At 45.5% G+C, this 19,079-nt stretch overlaps 1 protein-coding gene and 1 long non-coding RNA gene across 5 annotated transcripts in view; one reads left to right on the top strand and one right to left on the bottom strand.

Moving 5' to 3' along the window:
* LOC137538533 (uncharacterized) overlaps positions 1 to 16,258 on the top strand; it is an 834,068-nt gene extending 817,810 nt beyond the window's left edge. The window contains exon 6 of the long non-coding RNA XR_011024822.1: positions 16,201 to 16,258. This is a non-coding gene — a long non-coding RNA (uncharacterized lncRNA). The remainder of the gene's footprint in view (positions 1 to 16,200) is intronic.
* The window catches only part of STK33 (serine/threonine kinase 33), a 170,336-nt gene that overhangs the window by 92,756 nt on the left and 58,501 nt on the right, over positions 1 to 19,079 (bottom strand). The window contains exon 1 of one of the 4 annotated variants that reach the window (XM_068260765.1): positions 1,614 to 1,727. The exons of the other annotated variants lie outside the window; for them this stretch is intronic. The gene's annotated coding sequence lies outside the window, so the exon portion shown is untranslated. Of the gene's footprint in view, positions 1 to 1,613; positions 1,728 to 19,079 lie in introns of those variants that run through there. 4 annotated transcript variants of the gene reach the window in all.

The raw sequence follows: 19,079 nt of genomic DNA, 5'->3' as shown, positions 1-19,079 counted from the left end.
CTTAGGTTTAGGCACCAACAGGGGGGTCTTAGGTTTAGGCACCACCAGGGGAGTCTTAGGTTTAGGCACCAACAGGGGGGTCTTAGGTTTAGGCACCACCAGGGGAATCTTAGGTTTAGGCACCACCAGGGGGGTCTAGGGGTTAGGGATAGGTACAGGGAGGGCTCTGTATGAGAGTAAGGTTAGGTATAGTTATAGTACAATATATGTAATATATACAATTTATTACATTATGTGTATTTACACAAAGGGGGGTCTAGGTGTGAGGGATAGGGATAAGGTGAGATATCTGTGACCCCAAAGTTAGGTATAATTGCAGTAAAATACCTGTAAAATCTACCATTCTAGTACTATGCTTAATACAAGTGTAAATATCGTTTTTGCTATAGATGCTATTTGACGTTTCATTTCAGAATTCGTTTACTGTTATAGACGGTATTTTGCCATTTCATTTCCGTTTATTTAACGTATTTAGCACTAAATTATCGTTTATAACCTCTTAAACGAAAAATACGGTTTTGCATTCAAACTTCTAATTTCGGCTACACCCCGCGCCCTTTTTTCCAGGCGCCCTTTTTTGATATACGCGGTGCACACCAGGGCGGTTCTGGATCGTTTTTTAAAACGCTTGCAGGGGGAAAACCGCTTGGCTAATGAAAGTGAATGGGATGTTGAACACCAGAGCAGGTTGTTTTTTCCACAAACGCAAACTCTGGCTGCAGAATTTTTTAGATTTCTGAGGCGTTTCTGCCTCAATTTTTTAGATTTCTGAGGCATTTCTGCCTCAATGTTAAAGCATAGGAAAGTGGAAAACCGGTCTGAAAAACAAGCATGCGGCCAGTGGAGTCACACCTGGAACAAGCATGCAGCCAATGGAGTCCAACCTGGAACAAGCATGCAGCCAGTGGAGTCCAACCTGGAACAAGCATGCAGCCAGTGGAGTCCAACCTGGAACAAGCATGCAGCCAGTGGAGTCACCCCTGGAACAAGCATGCAGCCAGTGGAGTCACCCCTGGATCAAGCATGCAGCCAGTGGAGTCACCCCTGGAACAAGCATGCAGCCAGTGGAGTCACCCCTGGAACAAGCATGCAGCCAGTGGAGTCACCCCTGGAACAAGCATGCAGCCAGTGGAGTCACCCCTGGAACAAGCATGCAGCCAGTGGAGTCACACCTGGAACAAGCATGCAGCCAGTGGAGTCACACCTGGAACAAGCATGCAGCCAGTAGAGTCCCACCTGGAACAAGCATGCAGTCAGTGAAGACATCTGATCTGCATGCTGGGCTGTACATTCTAACCTTTCTGTGCGCTGTCCAACCTAAGAAAATTTTTATCTGAAGTTATTTTGCTGACCAGGAAGAAGTAACTACAGATCCCAGCATGCTCTGCTGAGCATTGTCTGGGGAATGTAATACTCTGGGGAATGTAAGAACTGGAGATCCCTCATCTAGTGATGCATAATTACATATAGCAATAAATACAGCACAGCAATACATACAATTCTCGCAATATAAAATTACAACAAAACAACTACAAGTGCAAGCATACACTAGCAATACAGCTTGTATTCTTATCGCTATTGTCCTTTATTTATGAAGTGACCACGTTACATACCAGTGCCGGAGCAGAGGGACCCCCTGCTACATGGAGGCGACCGCAGACACAGGAATATCACAGTGTAAGTACATCTGGCTTAGAGACGGAGTCACTGATTGTGACAACTGACAAGTTCTGGCATGACCTGTCACCACTTCAGCAGTACTGTGAAATGGCTGAATGACGTCAGCCGCGTCCTGGCCGAGGGCTCTCACCTGGGGCAGAGATTGGCACAGATCATCGAGTCTGAGCAATGTGCACAGGAATGCAGAGCTGCTCTCTGGCTGTTCTCGTTGGCTCAGGCTGGACAGCATGTACCATATCTGTCTGCCAGAGTATTACATTCCCCAGACAATGCTCAGCAGAGAATGCTGGGATCTGTAGTTACCTCGTCCTGGTCAGCAAAAAATTTACTTCAGATAAACATTTTCTTAGGTTGGACAGAGCACAGAAAGGTTAGAATGTACAGCCCAACATGCACATCAGATGTCTCCACTGGCTGCATGCTTGTTCCAGGTGTGACTCCACTGGCTGCATGCTTGTTACAGGTGTGACTCCACTGGCCACATGCTTGTTCCAGGTGTGACTCCACTGGCCGCATGCTTGTTACAGGTGTGACTCCACTGGCCACATGCTTGTTCCAGGTGTGACTCCACTGGCCGCATGCTTGTTACAGGTGTGACTCCACTGGCCACATGCTTGTTCCAGGTGTGACTCCACTGGCCGCATGCTTGTTACAGGTGTGACTCCGCTGGCCGCATGCTTGTTCCAGGTGTGATTATACTGGCCGCATACCTGTTCCAGGTGTGACTCCACTGGTTGCATGCTTGTTCCAGGTGTGACTCCACTGGCTGCATGCTTGTTCCAGGTGTGACTCCACTGGCTGCATGCTTGTTCCAGGTGTGACTCCACTGGCTGCATGCTTGTTCCAGGTGTGACTCCACTGAATGCATGCTTGTTCCAGGTGTGACTCCACTGGCCGCATGCTTGTTACAGGTGTGACTCCACTGGCCACATGCTTGTTCCAGGTGTGACTCCACTGGCCGCATGCTTGTTCCAGGTGTGACTCCACTGGCTGCATGCTTGTTCCAGGTGTGACTCCACTGGCTGCATGCTTGTTCCAGGTGTGACTCCACTGAATGCATGCTTGTTACAGGTGTGACTCCACTGGCCACATGCTTGTTCCAGGTGTGACTCCACTGAATGCATGCTTGTTACAGGTGTGACTCCACTGGCCGCATGCTTGTTCCAGAATTGACTCCACTGGCTGCATACTTGTTCCCGGTGTGATCCCACTGGCTGCATGCTTGTTACAGGTGTGACTCCACTGGCCACATGCTTGTTCCAGGTGTGACTCCGCTGGCCGCATGCTTGTTCCAGGTGTGATTATACTGGCCGCATACCTGTTCCAGGTGTGACTCCACTGGTTGCATGCTTGTTCCAGGTGTGACTCCACTGGCTGCATGCTTGTTCCAGGTGTGACTCCACTGGCTGCATGCTTGTTCCAGGTGTGACTCCACTGGCTGCATGCTTGTTCCAGGTGTGACTCCACTGAATGCATGCTTGTTACAGGTGTGACTCCACTGGCCACATGCTTGTTCCAGGTGTGACTCCACTGAATGCATGCTTGTTACAGGTGTGACTCCACTGGCCGCATGCTTGTTCCAGAACTGACTCCACTGGCTGCATACTTGTTCCCGGTGTGATTCCACTGGCTGCATGCTTGTTTCAGGTGTGACTCCACTGGCCGCATGCTTGTTCCAGGTGTGATTCCACTGGCCGCATGCTTGTTCCAGGTGTGACTCCACTGGCCGCATGCTTGTTCCAGGTGTAACTCCACTGGCCGCATGCTTGTTCCAGGTGTGACTCCACTGGCCGCATGCTTGCTCCAGACGTGACTCCACTGGCTGCATGCTTGTTCCAGAAGTGACTCCACTGGCTGCATGCTTGTTCCAGGTGTGACTCCACTGGCCGCATGCTTGTTCCAGACGTGACTCCACTGGATGCGTGTTTGTTCCAGGTGTGTCTCCACTGGCTGCATGCTTGTTCCAGGTGTGACTCCTCTAGCTGCATGCTTGTTCCAGGTGTGACTCCTCTAGCTGCATGCTTGTTCCAGGTGTGACTCCTCTAGCTGCATGCTTGTTCCAGGTGTGACTCCTCTATCTGCATGCTTGTTCCAGGTGTGATCCACTGCCTGCATGCTTGTTTCAGGTGTGACTCCACTGGCTGCATGCTTGTTCCAGGTGTGACTCCACTGGTTGCATGCTTGTTCCAGAAGTGACTCCACTGGCTGCATGCTTGTTCCAGAAGTGACTCCACTGGCTGCATGCTTGTTCCAGAAGTGACTCCACTGGCTGCATGCTTGTTCCAGGTGTGACTTCACTGCTGCATGCTTGTTCCAGGTGTGACTCCACTGATTGACTCCACTAGCTTGTTCCAGGTGTGACTCCACTGGTTGCATGCTTGTTCCAGAAGTGACTCCACTGGCTGCATGCTTGTTCCAGGTGTGACTCCGCTGGCCGCATGCTTGTTCCAGGTGTGACTCCACTGGCTGCATGCTTGTTCCGGGTGTGACTCCACTGGCTGCATGCTTGTTCCAGGTGTGACTCCACTGGCTGCATGCTTGTTCCAGGTGTGACTCTGCTGGCCACATGCTTGTTCCAGGTGTGACTCCACTGCTGCATGCTTGTTCCAGGTGTGACTGGCTGCATGCTTGTTCCAGGTGTGACTGGCTGCATGCTTGTTCCAGAAGTGACTCCTCTAGTTGCATGCTTGCTCCAGGTGTGACTCCTCTAGCTGCATGCTTGTTCCAGGTGTGCCTAGACTGGCTGCATGCTTGTTCCAGGCGTGACTACTGGCTGCATACTTGTTCCAGAAGTGACTCCGCTGGCTGCATGCTTGTTCCAGGTGTGACTCCTCTAGCTGCATGCTTGTTCCAGGTGTGACTACTGCCTGCATGCTTGTTCCAGGTGTGACTCTATTGTCACATGCTTGTTTCCGGTGTGACTCCACTGGCTGCATGCTTGTTCCAGGTGTGACTCCACTGGCTGCGTGCTTGTTCCATGTGTGACTCCACTGGCTGCATGCTTGTTCCAGGTGTGACTCCACTGGCTGCATGCTTGTTCCAGGTGTGACTCCACTGGCTGCATGCTTGTTCCAGGTGTGCCTCCACTGGCTGCATGCTTGTTCCAGGCGTGACTACTGGCTGCATACTTGTTTCAGAAGTGACTCCGCTGGCTGCATGCTTGTTCCAGGTGTGACTCCTCTAGCTGAATGCTTGTTCCAGGTGTGACTACTGCCTGCATGCTTGTTCCAGGTGTGACTACTGTCTGCATGCTTGTTCCAGGTGTGACTCCACTGCCTGCATGCTTGTTCCAGGTGTGACTCCACTGGCTGCATGCTTGTTCCAGGTGTGACTCCACTGGCTGCATGCTTGTTCCAGGTGTTACTCCTCTAGCTGCATGTTTGTTCCAGGTGTGACTCCACTGGCTGCATGCTTGTTCCAGGTGTGACTCCTCTAGCTGCATGCTTGCTCCAGGTGTGACTCCTCTAGCTGCATGCTTGTTCCAGGTGTGACTCCTCTAGCTGCATGCTTGCTCCAGGTGTGACTCCTCTGACTGCATGCTTGTTCCAGGTGTGACTACTGCCAGCATGCTTGTTCCAGGTGTGACTCTATTGTCACATGCTTGTTCCAGGTGTGACTCCACTGGCTGCATGCTTGTTCCAGGTGTGACTCCACTGGTTGCATGCTTGTTCCAGGTGTGACTCCACTGGCTGCTTGCTTGTTCCAGGTGTGACTCCACTGGCTGCATGCTTGTTCCAGAAGTGACTCCTCTAGCTGCATGGTTGTTTCAGGTGTGACTCCACTGGCTGCATGCTTGTTCCAGGTGTGACTCCACTGGTTGCATGCTTGTTCCAGGTGTGACTCCACTGGTTGCATGCTTGTTCCAGGTGTGACTCCACTGGCTGCATGCTTGTTCCAGGTGTGACTCCACTGGCTGCATGCTTGTTCCAGGTGTGACTCCTCTAGCTGCATGCTTGTTCCAGGTGTGACTCCACTGGTTGCATGCGTGTTCCAGAAGTGACTCCACTGGCTGCATGCTTGTTCCAGAAATGACTCCACTGGCTGCAAGCTTGTTCCAGGTGTGACTTCACTGCTGCATGCTTGTTCCAGGTGTGACTCCACTGGCTGCATGCTTGTTACAGAAGTGACTCCACTGGCTGCGTGCTTGTTCCATGTGTGACTCCACTGGCTGCATGCTTGTTCCAGGTGTGACTCCACTGGCTGCATGCTTGTTCCAGGTGTGACTCCACTGGCTGCATGCTTGTTCCAGGTGTGCCTCCACTGGCTGCATGCTTGTTCCAGGCGTGACTACTGGCTGCATACTTGTTTCAGAAGTGACTCCGCTGGCTGCATGCTTGTTCCAGGTGTGACTCCTCTAGCTGAATGCTTGTTCCAGGTGTGACTACTGCCTGCATGCTTGTTCCAGGGGTGACTACTGTCTGCATGCTTGTTCCAGGTGTGACTCCACTGCCTGCATGCTTGTTCCAGGTGTGACTCCACTGGCTGCATGCTTGTTCCAGGTGTGACTCCACTGGCTGCATGCTTGTTCCAGGTGTTACTCCTCTAGCTGCATGTTTGTTCCAGGTGTGACTCCACTGGCTGCATGCTTGTTCCAGGTGTGACTCCTCTAGCTGCATGCTTGCTCCAGGTGTGACTCCTCTAGCTGCATGCTTGTTCCAGGTGTGACTCCTCTAGCTGCATGCTTGCTCCAGGTGTGACTCCTCTGACTGCATGCTTGTTCCAGGTGTGACTACTGCCAGCATGCTTGTTCCAGGTGTGACTCTATTGTCACATGCTTGTTCCAGGTGTGACTCCACTGGCTGCATGCTTGTTCCAGGTGTGACTCCACTGGTTGCATGCTTGTTCCAGGTGTGACTCCACTGGCTGCTTGCTTGTTCCAGGTGTGACTCCACTGGCTGCATGCTTGTTCCAGAAGTGACTCCTCTAGCTGCATGGTTGTTTCAGGTGTGACTCCACTGGCTGCATGCTTGTTCCAGGTGTGACTCCACTGGTTGCATGCTTGTTCCAGGTGTGACTCCACTGGTTGCATGCTTGTTCCAGGTGTGACTCCACTGGCTGCATGCTTGTTCCAGGTGTGACTCCACTGGCTGCATGCTTGTTCCAGGTGTGACTCCTCTAGCTGCATGCTTGTTCCAGGTGTGACTCCACTGGTTGCATGCGTGTTCCAGAAGTGACTCCACTGGCTGCATGCTTGTTCCAGAAATGACTCCACTGGCTGCAAGCTTGTTCCAGGTGTGACTTCACTGCTGCATGCTTGTTCCAGGTGTGACTCCACTGGCTGCATGCTTGTTACAGAAGTGACTTCACTGCTGCATGCTTGTTCCAGGTGTGACTCCACTGGCTGCATGCTTGTTCCAGGTGTGACTCCACTGCTGCATGCTTGTTCCAGGTGTGACTCTGCTGGCCGCATGCTTGTTCCAGGTGTGACTCCACTGCTGCATGCTTGTTCCTGGTGTGACTCCACTGGCTGCATGCGTGTTCCAGGTGTGACTGGCTGCATACTTGTTCCAGAAGTGACTCTGCTGGCTGCATGCTTGTTCCAGGTGTGACTCCTCTAGCTGCATACTTGCTCCAGGTGTGACTCCTCTAGCTGCATGCTTGTTCCAGGTGTGCCTCCACTGGCTGCATGCTTGTTCCAGGTGTGACTCCACTGGTTGCATGCTTGTTCCAGGTGTGACTCCACTGGCTGCATGCTTGTTCCAGGGGTGACTCTGCTGGCTGCATGCTTGTTCCAGGGGTGACTCCACTGGCTGCATGCTCGTTCCAGGGGTGACTCTGCTGGCTGCATGCTTGTTCCAGGTGTGACTCAGCAACTACTGAAGCCCAAACATCAGCATGACAGTTGGGCAACTGGAATTATTTAAAAGGGAATGAAGATGGCCGCCTTCATATTACTTTCACAACAGATATCCCTGACAGTATTTCTGGCCACAAAAATAGTTAGGACAGTTTTGCTCTCCTTGTGCCAGGCTCTCATCCAAGAGCTTATTAACGTCTAACTTAACTTTTGGCATTGAGTCCATTCTAGTGTAGTCTAAAAACCTGATGCACAGATTGCTGTATGAGAGCCCTCTCTCCTGAGAATCAACCACTGCACACTTCAACCGTGATACAAATAACATATACAGTGGCTTGCAAAAGTATCCGGCCCCCTTGAAGTTTTCCGCATTTTGTAATATTACTACCACAAACATGAATCAATTTCATTGGAATTCCACGTGAAAGACTAATACAAAGTGGTGTACACGTGAGAAGTGGAACGAAAATCATACATGATTCCAAACATTTTTTACAAATAAATTACTGCAAAGTGGTATGTGCATAATTATTCGGCCCCCTTTGATCTGAGTGCAGTCAGTTGCCTATAGACTTTGCCTGATGAGTGCTAATGACTAAATAGAGTGCACCTGTGTGTAATCTAATGTCAGTACAAATACAGCTGCTCTGTGAGGGCCTCAGAGGTTGTCTAAGAGAATATTGGAAGCAACAACACCGTGAAGGCCAAAGAACGCACAAGACAGGTCAGGGATCAAGTTATTGAGAAATTTAAAGTAGGCTACAAAAAGATTTCCAAAGCCTTGAACATCCCACGGAGCACTGTTCAAGCGATCATTCAGAAATGGAAGGCGTATGGCACAACTGTAAACCTACCAAGACAAGGCCATCCACCTAAACTCACAGGCCGAACAAGGAGACCGCTGATCAGAAATGCAGTCAAGAGTCCCATGGTGACTCTGGACGAGCTGCAGAGATCTACAGCTCAGGTAGGAGACTCTGTCCATAGGACAACTATTAGTCATGCACTGTACAAAGTTGGCCTTTATGGAAGAGTGGCAAGAAGAAAGGCATTGTTAACAGAAAGCATAAGAAGTCCCGTTTGCAGTTTGCCACAAGCCATGTCATGGGCACAGCAACCATGTGGAAGAAGGTGCTCTTGTCAGATGAGACCAAAATGGAACTTTTTGGCCAAAATGCAAAATGCTATGTGTGGTGGAAAACTAACACTGCACATCACTCTGAACACACCATCCCCACTGTCAAATATGGTGGTGGCAGCATCATGCTCTGGGGGTGCATCTCTTCAGCAGGGACAGGGAAGCTGGTCAGAGTTGATGGGAAGATGGATGGAACCAAATACAGGGCAAACTTGGAAGAAAACCTCTTGGAGACTGCAAAAGACTTGAGACTGGGACGGAGGTTCACCTTCCAGCAGGACAATGATCCTAAACATAAAGCCAGGGCAACAATGGAATGGTTTAAAACAAAGCATATCTATGTGTTAGAATGGCCCAGTCAAAGTCCAGATCTAAATCCAATCGAGAATCTGTGGCAAGATCTGAAAACTGCTGTTCACAAACGCTGTCCATCTAATCTGACTGAGCTGGAGCTGTTTTGCAAAGAAGAATGGGCAAGGATTTCAGTCTCTAGATGTGCAAAGCTGGTAGAGACATACCCTAAAAGACTGGCAGCTGTAATTGCAGCAAAAGGTGGTTCTAAAAAGTATTGACTCAGGGGGCCGAATAATTACGCACACCCCACTTTGCAGTTATTTATTTTTAAAAAATGTTTGGAATGATGTATGATTTTTGATCCACTTCTCACATGTACACCACTTTGTGTTGGTCTTTCACGTGGTATTCCAATAAAATTGATGCATGTTTGTGGCAGTAATGTGACAAAATGTGGAAAACTTCAAGGGGGCCGAATACTTTTGCAACCCACTGTATATTGCGCTTTTCTCTAAAGCACTTGAGCTGCAGCCACTAGGGGTTCGCTGAGTGGGTAGTAGCAGTATTAGGGAGACTAGCCCAATGACTCCTTACTGAATAGGTACAGCTTACTGAACAGGAAGAGCTATAATTTGAACCCTGGTCTCCTGTGTCAGAGGCAGAGCCCTTAACCATTACACTCTCCAGTCACACATAGCTATTCCATAGAACAAGAAGTAGACCTAGGACACCTGAATTTAAAGCAATAGCTTGATTTACTGTATAATCTCTAGTACAGTACTAATGCTGGAAATACATGATGCGTTTCTACGGTCGATTTTACTTCCCATCGATTTTCAATTCGTTTTTCCGCTCGATTTCCCACTTGATTTTCTTATCTATCTCCATTCACTTCTATGAGAAATCGATCAGAAAAACGAAACTAAGATTGGACATGTCGGAAATTATGTAGCGAACCATCTATCTGCCGAAATGACATATGGTGTATTCCCAGCATAAGAGTACAAAATATATATATATATATATGAAAAAGCGCTATGTGCTGATCCTGAATGGGCAGCAAATTGTTGCGGTGAGCCTGCATTCTACCTATTCTGTTGTCACTGCGGTGGGGTGCACTTGACATCATAGGGGGTGTGGAGAGATTTCACTCCCTTGCATGAAAAGGTGGAGGTGATTGGAATATAGGATTCACACTGGATTACGCTATGGTATGTCCTGTTTCTCTTTGAGGCATACACTGAAGGAAGCTTGGACAGTGAAATCTGAAAAGGAGTGTATTAAGCTTGTTATGCTGATCTGTGGATTAATCAGCCACTATTTCTGGTGAGCATGTATTTCTTCTGATATAAAAGCACCGTGTGTACAGGTATGGTGCACAGAGGATCTCATATGGTGGTGTTTGGTGAGGGGGATCCATCCTTAAAGGAAAACTGGATTACGCTATGTTATGTTGCATTTTCTGTGTTTGAGCTATACTGTATATAGGAAGAAGGGTGATCGCTAGAGCAAGATTATCTGAAAATACTTACCCTGCTGATCTGTAATGAAATCAGCCACGAACGTCGGTGAGAGTATTTTGCATTACTTGTGTTTGGATTGAAAAGTTGAAGAAATTCGGACTATTGTTCTCTGGCAGTAAGTTGGGATTGTTGTTATAGGGGAGTGAGCGCTGTACGGACATTTCCTATATAAAAATATTGACTTTATTGGCTAAATTTGCATGTGGGGGAACGGGCAGTAATCGATGGAAACTCAGCCTAATGGTGCCCATACACAGTACAGTAAAAAGTAGCATGCAGCATGTATGCTGTGCAGAGCTGGGACCCTATATGGGCAGAGATCTCACCACTAGGATCTCTGAGAAATAAACAAATCCAGCAGTGTTGAAGGAGCATTTGATAAAGAAATGCAGCAGATATGTAGAGCTGGGAACTCAGATGTGAGACCTCATCATGTGTCCCCAAGAGACTTTACAAACCATAAGGTCATTTGACTCTTCAACCTCCCCCAAACAAAAAAAATCAGTTTTGGGTGGAGTAATGGAGAAAATGACTATATAGCAGCACAGTCCCTAGCCCTCTCCACTTGCAGCACTGGAGTCCTGGGCTGTAATCGCAGCCACAAAACTATATGCATGGAGCTTGTATGTAATCTCCATGTTTCTCTAAGTTTCCTCCTCAATCCCAGACACGTACCGCTCAGTAATTGGCCATGCCCAATCTGTGGTAGGGAATGTTTTTACCGCAAGCAAATGCTACGCCAGTGATAGTGTATGGGGTCTTTAAGACTGATGTGATGCGGCGGAAGTGGCGTAATTACCGCAAACCCCGATGGGAGCGCATTCCTACGTTACCGCCTACTTGTGCGGCGGACTAGAAGTCATGTAAGTCTATGGCGACATACATATTAAAAAAAAATTGCGCGGTAGCGCTGCGGCACGCATGCATGGAAGCGTATTTTATCATTACACTTCTGCGCAATTCTTTTCTTTGGCCACAGGAAGTGAGCGCTAGAGGGCCTCACTTCCTGCTTGGCCTGCCACCAGACGGGGATTACCACGCACTGCCATGGAAATCCCTGAAGGCTGTTTTTGGCGGTGCAGCACAATGCGACCCTCGCACCATAATGCAAAAGAAATGCTGATTAGCAGTGTGAAACCGGCCTGAGGGACAACAGGTGACAAATAGACGTTGTTCAATGCACTGCATAAAAAGTGACAACGCTAAACGGTAAATATGCAGTGATAATAAAGAATGTTTATCCTTTCCCCTGTGTCTTGTGTTACTATTATTGTTATTCATTGGCCTGTCTGTGTCTTGTCTTATATTCATGTACCACTTCCTTAGTAACTGAATATTTTCACTTGCCCGGATAGCTGACTTGTGTTTGGCAGCAGTTTTAATTGGCGACCCTCTCAGTACCGCCTTTCCCTATTACTATGTTTCCACCATCTCTATGGACCAGTGTTGCATGCAAACTTTCGTCAGTCATATTCGCATCGAAAATGCTATTTGTATTTCGAGAATACTGTATATTCGTGATAATACATTTATATTTTCGCTAAATGGTCAAAGGAAACAATTGTTTTCTCGGTGTAAAAATTTGCAAAAACGCCCCAAAAAAATTTTCAAAGTAATTTTCACTGGAAAGTCAAATTTTACATTATTTCCTTGAAAATTAATGTGAAAAGAATATTGGCATTCATCACTGCTATGGACCTCTTTACACTATCAGCTCTTTAGTTGGATCATCATCAAAAGTCCAGCCAGTTAGGTGGGGAACAGACTTATTTGAATCACGTGTTTTGCTGCAGAACAGAAAACGCTTGTGGAAACGCGCATAATGTTACTCTGTGGGCCGCAGCAATAAAGCTCTCAGCAAGTTCATTTTTCCTGCATACGTTATGAGAATCGCATGTGATTCTCATCCTATGATTCCCAATGGGACATAAAAACCGTGTGCAATTCACATGCGTTTGTGATGTGTTTTAAGGAAAAAGAGAAAAAAATATATATATATATAATTTTCACTAGTTAAAAATGAATATTTATTAAGAATGTAAAATGGAAATCCGCATAGAAAGCAAACAAGAAAAAGCAAAGGCAGGAAAAAACCCACATAGCAGAAAACTACAGCTTTCCTGCATAAACAAGTGTATTCCGTGCCTTAAACTTATTTGAAAGGAGCATGCCACATCTAGCAGGATTGGGGAACAGTCTTGGAAGTACAGCTGCATGTCACTATCAGAAAAGGAACTGATTATATTTTGCTACACACACGGTATATTATCAAATGAACACAGTCAGGCAAGGCAGCTCAGTTAGCCAGTCCAGATTTGTTCTGGTATTAATGATGCCTTTCAAAGACTAAATGCAAATAGAAGAATATTGCCAATTTTCAAGACGTTTCCAGACACCCTCTACAGGTAGAGGTTAGACCGTCCAGCTAACAATAAAGGCTCAGGATGAAGCTATACAATCCACAATGTACATCTGGGTGAGAGTAACAAGGGGTGTGTGAAGGGGGCTAGTGGCCGGTAGACTCTACATCCTCCCTCACTGGTCACTGACAGACATTACCAAGAGCAATTCCCACCGTTTGACAAAAAAACACGTTTTTGGATCCAAGTGGCACAAAAAAAGCAGACAGCTGAAGATCCCTTTTATACACCTCCACTGAATCCCGACTCCCGAAATCCCGAAAACTGACCCAAACAAGGAATGTAAAACCCAAGACAACCTGCAGAATCCATGAAGCATGCCCAGACACTTATTTATGTAATAACAGCAGAAACATGAATAAGCATACAGAGGCAGCCCGATGAAGGAATAGTCACCAGAGAAGAAATCCCTGCTGGATATTGTTACAGGGATGGAGGAGAGATGGAGAGTATTACCTGTAGCTCTGTGTCTGCTCATGGTGTCATTATACACAGAGCTCCTCCACGGTGAGGTTCATGGGCTGCACCTGTGATGGGACGGCTCAGTGAACTAGTTCTGCATGTTTCAAGCTACAGCTCTAATCACTACCCACATCTGCTGCTGGCTATCCAGGCCCGCCCCTCTGCAATCATTGACCTTACAGTGTCCCCCTCCCAGGCAACCCAAATGAATTCTACTCATCCCCTTAAAGCATAACTCCGGTAATAAATTCCAGCATACACCGCCAGTTCTACACAACCTGTCCCTTACACTCCACATACATTGCCAACACCATCCTTTAAACCCCACACACCAACACTTATCCACAGCTCAAACCAACCTTTACAACTGTATACCTAAATCATTCTTGCCCTGGACATACCCTCACCCCCTCCACCACACATATCCTTACCTCCAATCCCTACCTATATCTATACATGCCAAGTCTTACCTCTCTCTTATCGTTACCTTCACACCCTGTACACTCCAACCTCCACCCACTGTACATACCAACCCTCACCAAACCCCTCAATCTTTACCATATTACCCTGTAGCCAACAACATTTATCAACATACTGCGGGAAAACAATGCACTATTTCTCCATTTCAACCCCCTATAATTTTAAAATAAACAATGCTACTGTAAATAAAACTCACACTTTTTTTGTACCCAATAAATTATTACAAACTCTTATTTGCAAATATTACAGTAATATACCCTCATGACATACATAATTTTAAAAAAAAGCCCTAACGTAACTATTTATGTATTTTTTGAAATTTTCTTTTTACGAGTGTTTTCTTTTAGTAACTATGGGAGGCAGGGGAGTGGGGAAGGAGGGTTTAATTTATTTTATTTAATTTATATAGTAATATATATATATATATATATATATATATATATATATATATATATATATATATATATATATGTCTTTTTCTTTTTTTTACCACTAGATGCCCTCACATACATTATTCTGTGTGCTCTGAACAGAGTTCAAAGCACCCAGGCAGTGTTGTTATATGAAAGATCATTGGCTTCTTGTTGAAGCCATGATCATTCCCTTACAGGCACTTTGATTGGCTTAGGGAGCACATGTTCCCAGTTCACCAATCACAGAAGTGTCTTGGTGGGTGTGCGTGTGCATGGCGGCGGCAGTGGTGAGCAATGTATTAAAATGTCCGTTTGCCATTAACAGGGGCTGACAAGACATTTTGATGCATTTTGAGTCTTTAACTGGTTTTAACCACTTCAGTCTATCTGGACGGATGTATCCGTCCAGATAGACTGTGCTGCTGCCGCTGCCCACGCGCGCTCCCGCTGCCTGCCGTTCCATTCACCGTTCTAAGTCCCCCGCAAAAAAAACCAACGGCCTTCTTGTAGTTCCTGGAAGCGTAATCGTACGCTTCCAGGACTTTTTTTGAATGTGGCCATCTTGTGGCCATATAGTAAACTACACCCACATACATTTTTTACATTACATTATTTTACATTTAAAATTATCTGTTTCCCTCCCACACCAAAAATCACCCAAATACAGTTTTAATAAAATAAATTAAAAAATTACAATAAAAAAAACCCAATATAAATAGTTACCTAAGGGTCTGAACTTTTTAAATATACATGTCAAGAGAGTATCTTATTATATTTTTTTTAAATTATGAGCTTGTAAATAGTGATGGACACAAATTGAAAAAATGCACCTTTATTTCTAAATAAAATATTGGCGCCATAAATTGTGATAGGGACATAATTTAAATGGTGTAATAACCGGGACAAATGGGCAAATAAAATACATTAGTTTTAATTATGGTAGCATGTATTAATTTTAAACTGTAATGGCCAAAAATTTAGAAATAATGAATTTTTTTCCATTTCTTTCTTAATCTTCCTGTTAAAAAAAATAATAAATTCTTAGCAAAATGTACTACCCAAAGAAAGCCTAATTAGTGGCAGAAAAAAACAAGATATAGATCAATTAATTGTGATAAGTAACGATAAAGTTATTGGCAAATGAATGGGATGTGAACGTTGCTCGGATGCATACGACTTTTGACACTGTAGGCTGAAGTGGTTAATGGAAATCTTGTGAACCAGCCAGCAACTCGTTATTTTTTGCTCATCCTTCCCAAACAGTCCTTCATGATTTTATCACTTGAAAATATTTATTTAGTTTTATTAATGTACTTTTATGAGTACATTTTGAGTTCTTTTTTAATAAAAATCTTAAAATTTACTATGACAAATTGGCTGCAACTAGTTGAAGTTCCAAAAACAAAGCCTTATGCACATCCTAAAGGAAACTCGGCTGAGACGGTTGTTCGGGCTGAGAAGCTAGTTTCTACACTGCTGCCCTACTACGTATTTTAGCAATCTGCCACAGTGGAAGGTTGTATTGTCTTTAAAGAGAAACTGAAGCGAATTTTTTTTTTATGATATAATGTATTGGTTGTGCAGTACAGCTAAGAAATAAAGCATTAGGAGCAGAGACATAAGTCTAATATTTGTTTCCAGTACAGGAAGAGTTAAGAAACTCCAGTTTTTCAGTTTTTACCTATGCAAATAGCCATTGAACTTTGAAAGTTGTGGAGAGCTCTGACTTCTGATTAGGTTATCTCAGCTGTATTGTGTTTTTCTTTTGCAGAGAACAGTTCAGGACAGGTCAAAAGTTCACTGCCTGTTCTGTAAAAACATTTAGAATGCTGAGTAATGTGTAAACTGCAAATATTAGAGAATGATGCAATGTTATAAGAAAAAGCTGTATAACTGAAAATAAAAATATAAGAATTTTTTTTGCTACCAATGTTCTAGTAATTACCCCTACTACACAACCAATTTATGATATTATATTTTTTTTCCGCTTCAGTGTCTCTTTAAAGCTGATCCAAGGAGCTTCCAAGAAAGACAGAAAAAAACACGAAGACACCAGGAGCCTCTATGGTATAGCATGTCAGGGATATTCTTGCGTAATGATTAGTGTATGAGTGGTACTCACAAATAAGGGTTGCAAGACCAGCAACTACAGCGTAATAACCAGTGAGGAAAGCCTGACCTCACTAGGGTTTTCTGATCTTCAGGTAGATCGCTCTCCAAAAATAATGTTACAGTTCTACGAACTGAAAACAAGCCCACCCCCCTCAAAAAAAGATGGGGAGGGGACTAAATGACTATAGCTGGAGGGAGAGGAGGTGTCCTGCATAAAATGCAGGTAGCTTACCTCTAAAAAAAAAGATAAAACCTGTATGAGGTAAGTAAAATTTGTATTTGTAAGTTCAGACACTTAGATAACACGTTTTGTGGATATCTTTCCGCTTCTTCAGATCAATAAAAATTGTCTGGAATGTTTATCTGAATAATTTTTTGAGGTAAGCTACTTTATGTATTATTTTAATTATTGTTATATCCAGCTACCTTCCTTTTATCCTTTAAAAGCCTCCTCTCCCTCTAGTCATAATCTGCCACAGTGGTTCACTAAATGATAAATATCAATAAAGCCCATTGTGCATCCTGCTCGGCTATTGCTAAACAACGTATCTGTACAGTGCTAACTCTCTCAACTGTTGCCCTGATGATTAACTAGCAATTATTATGGGTGACAGTCCTTGTGCAAGGCTTTAGAGAGCGTTAAGGGAGAGAGACACAGATTTAAAGCACACCTGAACTGAAAGGAACATGGAGGCTGCCATATTTATTCACTTTTAAACAATGCACATTGCCTGGCTCTCCTGCGGAGGCTCCAACTTTAATATTTTTATAGAAACGAAAGTGTGGACACCGCTACCACCCCCAAAACCTCCGCAACAGTGCACGACCAGGCCAGCAAAGCACAGGAAATTGTAGAATAAGGTCCGCACTTGTCCAGGTTTTCAAATCTTTATTCTAGGACATATCCATACTATAGAACACAGGAACAAATCTTTATTCTAGGACATGTCCATACAAAGGATGCATGCAGGGCCGGCCCGCTCATGAGGCGGGGTGAAACATTTGCCTCAGGCGGCAAACTTCTAAGGGCGGCACCCGCCCGGGGGGGCCGGCTGCCGAGCCGGAGGGGTAGCGGGCAGGTCGGGGGTATTGGGCCTAGCGGTGGGGAGGGGGGTCGGACCCCCCCTCCCTCGCCTAGGTCCCCCGATCTGCGCTCCCCTCCAGCCTGTAATTAGGAAGCTGCTGCCAGATCGTAAGAGGCACGGGCGGGGAGGACTCACCTTTTCCGCGTTCCAGCGAGCGCTCCACTGACGTCACTTCCTGCATCGCCGCCCACTGTATTGTAAGTGGACGGCGATGTAGGAAGCGATGCCAGTGGAGCGCATGATGGAACGCGGATAAGGTGAGTCCTCCCCGCCCGTGCCTCTTACGATCTGGCAGCAGCTTCCTAATTACAGGCTGGAGGGGAGCGCAGATCGGGGGACCCAGGCGAGGGAGGCGACCCCCCTCCCCACCGCTAGGCCCAATACCCCCGACCTGCCCGCCACTCCTCCGGCTCGGCGGCCGCCCCCCCCCCCCGCACCCACGGACGGGGGGGCGGGGGGGGGCGGGCGGCGTTAGCAGCAATCCTCTCCTAAATTTGCCTTCAGGCGGCAAAAAGTCTAGGGCCGGCCCTGGATGCATGTTCCTGTGTTCTATATAGTATGGATATGTCCTAGAATAAAGATATGTTCCTGTGTTCTATTGTATGGCTATGTCCTAGAATAAAGAATTGTTCCTGTGTTCTATTGTATGGATATGTCCTAGAATAAAGATTTGTTCCTGTGTTCTATAGTATGGATATGTCCTAGAATAAAGATTTGTTCCTGTGTTCTATAGTATGGATATGTCCTAGAATAAAGATTTGTTCCTGTGTTCTATAGTATGGATATGTCCTAGAATAAAGATTTGTTCCTGTGTTCTATAGTACGGATATGTCCTAGAATAAAGATTTGTTCCTGTGTTCTATAGTGTGGATATGTCCTAGAATAAAGATTTGTTCCTGTGTTCTATAGTACGGATATGTCCTAGAATAAAGATTTGTTCCTGTGTTCTATAGTATGGATATGTCCTAGAATAAAGATTTGTTCCTGTGTTCTATAGTACGGATATGTCCTAGAATAAAGATTTGTTCCTGTGTTCTATAGTATGGATATGTCCTAGAATAAAGATTTGTTCCTGTGTTCTATAGTATGGATATGTCCTAGAATAAAGATTTGTTCCTGTGTTCTATAGTATGGATATGTCCTAGAATAAAGATTTGTTCCTGTGTTCTATAGTATGGATATGTCCTAGAATAAAGATTTGTTCCTGTGTTCTATTGTATGGATATGTCCTAGAATAAAGATTTGTTCCTGTGTTCTATAGTATGGATATGTCCTAGAATAAAGATTTGTTCCTGTGTTCTATAGTATGGATATGTCCTAGAATAAAGATTTGTTCCTGTGTTCTATAGTATGGATATGTCCTAGAATAAAGATTTAAAAACCTGGACAAGTGCAGACCTTACTCTTGTACATTTTCCTGTGCTTTTAATATGTTTAGCCAGAGTCCCTGAACAAGCATGCAGATCAGTTGATTACCTGGAGGCAAATCCACGGCTACCAACCTGTTAAACTGCTTTTAGTGTATTTTAATCTTTGCTGGCCCTTCTGTTTCATTCGTTACCTTTGTGGTCATTTTGTTCTTTTTGGGGGAACAATGGGCTGGTAGTTTGGTTATTTTCAATATTTTCAAACAATTTTTGTTGAATGTTGTATGGACCTTCGCAATTCCCAACTA

The sequence above is a fragment of the Hyperolius riggenbachi genome, chromosome 11, assembly GCF_040937935.1.
Source record: "Hyperolius riggenbachi isolate aHypRig1 chromosome 11, aHypRig1.pri, whole genome shotgun sequence".
In the NCBI taxonomy this organism is placed as follows: Eukaryota; Metazoa; Chordata; class Amphibia; order Anura; family Hyperoliidae; genus Hyperolius; species Hyperolius riggenbachi.
The sequence above is the reverse complement of the archived record's forward strand: the minus strand, read 5'-3'. Positions and strand labels throughout refer to the sequence as shown.